At 43.4% G+C, this 6,312-nt stretch overlaps 1 protein-coding gene across 5 annotated transcripts in view; it reads right to left on the bottom strand.

Annotated features, from left to right (window-relative positions):
* LOC107729681 (zinc finger and BTB domain-containing protein 7A-like) overlaps positions 1–6,312 on the bottom strand; it is a 22,497-nt gene that overhangs the window by 12,770 nt on the left and 3,415 nt on the right. The window contains exons 1-2 of one of the 5 annotated variants that reach the window (XM_016540335.1): positions 5,356–5,588; positions 4,192–4,279 (exon numbers count right to left, since the gene is read on the bottom strand). The exons of 1 other annotated variant lie outside the window; for it this stretch is intronic. The gene's annotated coding sequence lies outside the window, so the exon portion shown is untranslated. Of the gene's footprint in view, positions 1–4,013; positions 4,729–5,355; positions 5,589–6,312 lie in introns of those variants that run through there. 3 more of the 5 variants (XM_016540336.1, XM_016540333.1, XM_016540334.1) reach the window with 3 other exon arrangements.

Consider the following 6,312-nt stretch of genomic DNA (forward strand, 5'->3'; position numbering starts at 1 on the left):
CATGAGGGTGCGTAAATGCGTATGCGAGTGAGTAGATGATAACAGAATTTTTCAATTTTGGTCTCATTAAACACTAAAATATACCTTTTCAGATCAGACAATTTACTTTGATTCACAAGGAACCTGTGCCACACCTGGAAAAACCCATAAAATTTGAAATTCAGAAAAAAAAAAAAGAATTTCAGAGAAAAAGAGCAAGAGTAGTTTTGCTATCATAAGGGGGTTTCTCAGAATGGACACTTAAAACCAAATGTCATCTCTCTGCACTTCAGCTTGTGGGTAATAGCAAGGCACCAGTTAAGCAGCATCTCTGTCCCTGAATAAACCCAGGGCAAAGCTGAAAGAAAGAGGAAACAGTGCAAACAAACCTGATCCTGACACCTTCTCAGGGCTCCCAACATTCTTCATCACTTATTCATGGTTATGGGTGACAGGGGCCGTGCAACGGCCCCAACGTCTCATTTCCGACCTCTTCTGATGGCCGCACGCACAGGCCTCAACTACTTTGCAAGTCAAACCACAAGTTACTGCGAATACTCATCCCACCCCAGCCCCCACCCTCCCCTAACAGCCCCTCCCAGCCAATGTGAAGTGAGGCTATCGAAAATAGATTTCAGATACTGTCAAACTGTCTTAACGAGTATTTGAATTGTTTTAATTCATCTGGTCGTGTAAACTAAATGAGTTTAGAAGTTCAACTAGCACATTACATATTGGTATGTAAGGTTACAATATAACTAGTTCAGAAATAGTTCAGAATTGTGTAATCAGTTGGAAATAACACCGCCAACACAGTAAAATCTTTTTACAAGAATCATGAAATAACTACTGTCAATCAAATTGTGTCAAGGGTATTTAATGTGTTTTGTGATTAAGTTCTTAACTCTAAAACTAACGATTATCCAGAAAAAGACACCAAACGGTAAATTTACTTGCTCATTATATGAACCGAAAACTGACACCTCAGAATGAAACATCTCAGGCAAGCACATGCCACACATTCCAGGAACACACATTGAATTATGACATAAACCAAAACAAGCAGCAGGGTTTTATGGAACACTTTGGTGTCTTTCTATTAACTTTCTTTCTTTGTCAGTCACACCTTTCACTGTGTATTTCTCAAGAGCTTGGGAATCCTTCGAAAGAATCTTTTGAGAGGATTAATGACAAACATGTGACTTATGTACACAGGGCATCCCTCTGACATGCATGTCCACTCAGTATGTATGTACAAGCTAGTGTGTGTGTTTGTATGATTAGCTCCTCCTGCCTCATGAGGGAGGGAAGTGGAGTCACTACACTAGGTTGACAGGGTTCAAGGTCAAGGCAGAGAGGATATTACCGGATAATCGTAAACAGTATGGAGAGGGGCTGACTGGTTCCAAGAAGAACAGGATTTTGAGCAAGGCCCTGCAAATGAGTCACTCCTGCCAGCACTGGTTAGGAAAGCATGATTGGTCACAAAAAGTGCAAGCAGGAAGTGGGGGAACAACTGATAAAACTGGAGTTGTAGTGCTGGGCCGTTTCACTGGAGATATGTCAGTAGGCTGCCAAAAATCCAGACTTGTATTCACAATGCCCCCCAAAAGGTATTGGGTGAGGCTGCTATAAACAAGTGCACACTAGCGAAATTTTTTATTTCACCTCACTTTAGTTGCTGGAACCGTCTGTAGACACAAAATTCCGTCCCTCTTTGAGGAAAAATCTTATGTCATAGGGTCAATAGTACAAGCAAACTACTTACTCTTTATGGTGAGAAATTAAAGGTCTTAGTTGCAGAAATATATCAGATAGGAAAAGAGCATACAGCAAATAGTAGAGCAGATAAGGCAAGAAACTCCGCTTCAAAAGCAACAACGTGCCTACAATCTTTCTAGACCAGCAGCAGCTTTGTTAGAGTCCCATGTTAGAATGAAGCCCACGTGTGAAAATGCCACGACGCCCCCTCATAGTTTGACCAAACTTTTCCAGGCCTAACTCCCTGCATCTGTCTTTGAGCTGCCCACACCTTCGGAGTCTTTCGGACAAACTGTGGCTGGGCCAGGAAATAAGGAAAGAGCAAGAAAACCAACACATGAAATAGAAACAAAATTGAGTAATGGCGGCAGCGCTACTCCAGCCCTTCCAGTGCCCTTGCGCTCAGGCCACAATCCATGTCTTGAGCTCTTCTGCTGCTGCGGCAGCCTGGCCGGTTGGGCGGAAGAAGACTTCCTGTGTGACTCTGGTGATGGTGTAACAGAACCCGCTCTGTTATCAGATGACCAGCTCTCCCAGACACTGGACTGCACAGTCCACCACAGCTTCCACTTCCCTCTTCTGCCTCTACTGAGGCAAAAAGACATGACAACCCACCCAGGATTTTCTTTTTCAGCTCTACCTCCCAGCATATCTCTGAACGATCGCACTAAGGTAAGTATGTCAAGGACGACTCCTCCTGCTGGAGGTCGAGCTCCACAATAGCGAATGGGGGCGAGAGCATAAACTTACAGCAATTGGATTCCACATTACTGTCAAGGAAACCAAGAAGGCCTCACTCATTGTCGACAGACTCTCAGCAGATAAGAACAAGTGGAAGAAGGCCCTTTAAAGTGTGCAATGAGAGAATAATGAGATGAGCTCTCTGATTACCGATAGTGATTCTAGCTTGCAGCAGCCCATCTCCCAGCATCAGTCTTTAATTTGATAAATTCAAAAATGTTTCACAAACGTCCACCGTCCCCCAGACGTTATAAAACTAAACCTTGTTCAGAGAGCCAATTCAAAGTGTGTTCAAAAAGCTCAAAGACTACTTTAGCATTAAAATTATACTTTTTGGCCAAACAGTAGCTGGTAACTTCTAGTGCCTTCAGCCCTCAGTCCTGCACCGCACAAGGACGCAAAAATAGATGCTTTATATGTCTTCATAACAGACCACAATTTTACATACATTTTCAAAAGGATTGTGAAAGTTCAAATAAAATTTGTATTTCATAAGCATTCAAAAGCTAGTCAAATATCTCATACATACAAGTGCATAAAAACCTAAACAATTCACACTGGATGTCTAGCAATTGAAACTTTAAATAAAGGCAAACAAAACAAATATTAAGTCAGCTTCTAAAAAGCTTATAAAAATCTGAAATTTTATAGATATAGCAAAACACATACTTAGTGAAATAACACAACACATCAAGATAATACAAAAGAAAAAAAAAACACTGCATGATGTGTATCAGCATGAAGTTCACACATACATTACCTGTCATAAATGCTGACCTGAAACGACCCCGTTAGGTAATTTAACTACGTACAAGGTTAACTGGTTTATGGTGGGTAAGAATCTCTTTGCCACTTAAACAAGCAAAAGACAATAAAGATCGGCCTCACCCCAGTGAGACAAGGAGCCTTGTCTGTGCATTATTCAGACACTGGGCGTCATCTGTGAATAAAAATACCCCTTGCGTCCTCCCTGTACCCGCACTAGTGAAAACGAGTCGAGCAAGTATGGGTTGGAAATGATCTGCATACATCTTTGAATAAAAAAAGAGAGAGCAAAAGAGACTGCAGCTTCCTGCAACGCCTTTGAGTCCAGGACAAACATGCAGTCTTCTTATTTGACAAGTCATAAGACCCTGTTAAAGACCCTTACCAAAGGAGAAGATGTTGATGTGCATTATGGAACAGCTATAAAAAGAATGAGGGGGCAGAGAAGTCTACAAGGGATCTGCCAACAGAAGAGGAAAAACTTTCCAAAGTCTAAGGTTCTTAGAGACCTCAATGAGCAGGATGTCTTTGATGTGAATTTCACTTTATTTGAAACCATTTCACCAGAGTCCACCAGTGTTAAACCCAACTTTTTGTGACTAAAATTAAATCAATCTTCTTGAAAATATATTATTTTATTTTATTAAATGGCAATTTGTAACAGTCAGATCAGATAAAAATAAGAATCACAACAAAGACAGAGTTCAGTTAATTAAGAAAGTACTTGGAAAGTGAAACTCGCTGCACAGAATCTTACCAAGTCATACCTTAATACAGCAGGCCTCCGTTTTCCATCTCTATGCCATCTGCAAGTGGGTCAAGCGCTCTGAACTTAATCAAGCCAAGTCCCTCTCTTTCCCCTTTTAAGATTCCATTATTTCTCTTCTAGCTTGCCTTTCCCATCTCAGACACCAGAGAGAGTGAGAGTGCATTTGGAGCTCTTACCGGCTGGCCAGAATTTTGTTTCCCTGTGGGTCAGCTCAGTCTCCCTCTGCCTGCCTCTGTGCCTGGGCAGGGCTCTGGTCTGGAGAAACTGCAGACAGTAAACTTCAGAGTGGCCCTAGTTACACAGGCAAGCCCTTGCCTGATCCCACACAGGCAGACACCTACTAACTCCCCCACTCTATTTTCAGCCCACTGCTCTGGCTTCACTTCCCCCTCTGCGATTGGCTTGCCCGCTCCTCAATCACCACACCTCCCCACTAGGATAGGCTACCGGCTGTTCCCTTTCCTGTATGGCCAAGGGCAAGGCACTCTGGGAAGCGCAGTCCTTAAGTATGACTTCACCTGCTTCTAAGCCACTGCTAAGAACTACAAGTCCCAAACTGTTTGCTCTTGCCACCCCCACATCTAAGAGCTTGCTTCAACGTAAGCATTCAGAGCCGAATTATACACTACCGTGTGTTGCTAGCAGGATGCCAGGTATTAAAAGTACAGACCAGCCAACAAGCAGTGCCAAGCACTGTACGTATGAGAAAAGGCAAAGGGACCCAAACACAACTCTGTAGAACTTTAATACAATAAATTTATATTGTCACCCTACATCATCTGACATATTCAGCATTCTTGACCCAAATTAGACTTTTTTTTAACCTAAAATATTCCATCATAACAGTAAACAGTGTAAATGCAATTTGAGACTGGAAGAAAAAAGCCAAAGGTGCATGCACAAGTTATCAGAGTTTGTTTCTTAATGAATGATAACAAAGGTTTAAAAAAAGCAGACCCCAGTGCGTAGCACTGTACCTTGTCCTATGGAATTATTTTTGGTTCCTTCCTACTACATTCTCCTCGTCTAACCTCTGACAAACACACCCCTTAAGGGCTGTCTCCAAAACAACAACAACAAAAAAGTTAACAGTAAGAACAAAAAAAAAAAGTTTATTAAAGCAATGCCAGTGAACCGAAGGTGTACCAAATCAGTTACTCGGAAGACCAAAGAAAAAGAGGAATAATTCCTCACTGGAGCCCCCTCCTACCCCCCACACACATACTCTCTCTCTCTCCTCTCTGTCCCCCTCCCTCATTCCTTCCTCCTCAGCCTTGCTACCTTCAGTCGATAGGCCCTGGGCAGATGACACGGGGGACAAGCAGGGGAAACGAGCTCACCTGCGATGGCCGTGGCGGTGCTTGCTATGGGTTAGCTCTTCCCTCCTCTTCTCTCCTCCTCTGTGGAGCTCTCTCACTCTCTTAGCTGTCCCTGCTGTTCAAAGCTCTGTATGCGCTAACCAAGCACCAGCAGATCAACTCAATTCCCTTCCTGGTTTCTGGAGGGCAAAAAGGTCCCTCCCTTTCTCTCTCTCTCTCGCTCTCCCTCTCTCTTAAAGAAACAGCATTCCCCCATGCTGTTCTCCTCTGCTCCTCTCTGGGGAATACAGTAAAAGGTTGTTATCATGCCATAGTGGCCACCATCACTCATGACATGAACACAACACAAGGTTCACAAGGATATCGCTGGTAAAACCGGCCTGTATTTGTATAAAGTAGTTTGCAGGGGTGTTGCACGTGTACTTTAGGTGAGCGCGTGTGCCAAAATAATGAGAGTTAACCGTCCTTTTTTCTCCCCTGTGTGTACGAATGCAGTCGCACCCACCCATCCCATTGCCTGAGGTCATGGAGTCCCACCCCAGAACAAGCCATGGCACATTCCAGGACACCCAGGGTCTGCGAGCAGCACCCCCCTCAATACATATACACACACCCTCCACCGTCTCAAACTAATACAGCTTCATAGTCTGTACCTACTCTCAAGGGGTCGTCGGATAGAAGTGACACTATTCACTTACTGCTACACCTTTTTGACAGGTTTTCTTCCTTTATATGTAACAACCAAACCCTCCAAAACACTATGAACAGTAATTAAAAACAAGTAACCCAACAACAAAATGCGTACTGTGATTCTCCATACTCACCAAAATCATGCTGAGAGAAGCAATGAGTGCAGTCGACCAGCGGGACAGACATGGATTATCCTCCACCACTTAAGAGACCCATGCGCCCGCTTACCTGCTGCTGGACTGAAAGTTCTCAAAAATAGGAGGAGCAGTATATGACCTCTCTAGGAGT

Source organism: Sinocyclocheilus rhinocerous, unplaced genomic scaffold (genome assembly GCF_001515625.1).
Source record: "Sinocyclocheilus rhinocerous isolate Xijiao unplaced genomic scaffold, SAMN03320098_v1.1 scaffold1149, whole genome shotgun sequence".
Lineage (NCBI taxonomy): Eukaryota > Metazoa > Chordata > Actinopteri > Cypriniformes > Cyprinidae > Sinocyclocheilus > Sinocyclocheilus rhinocerous.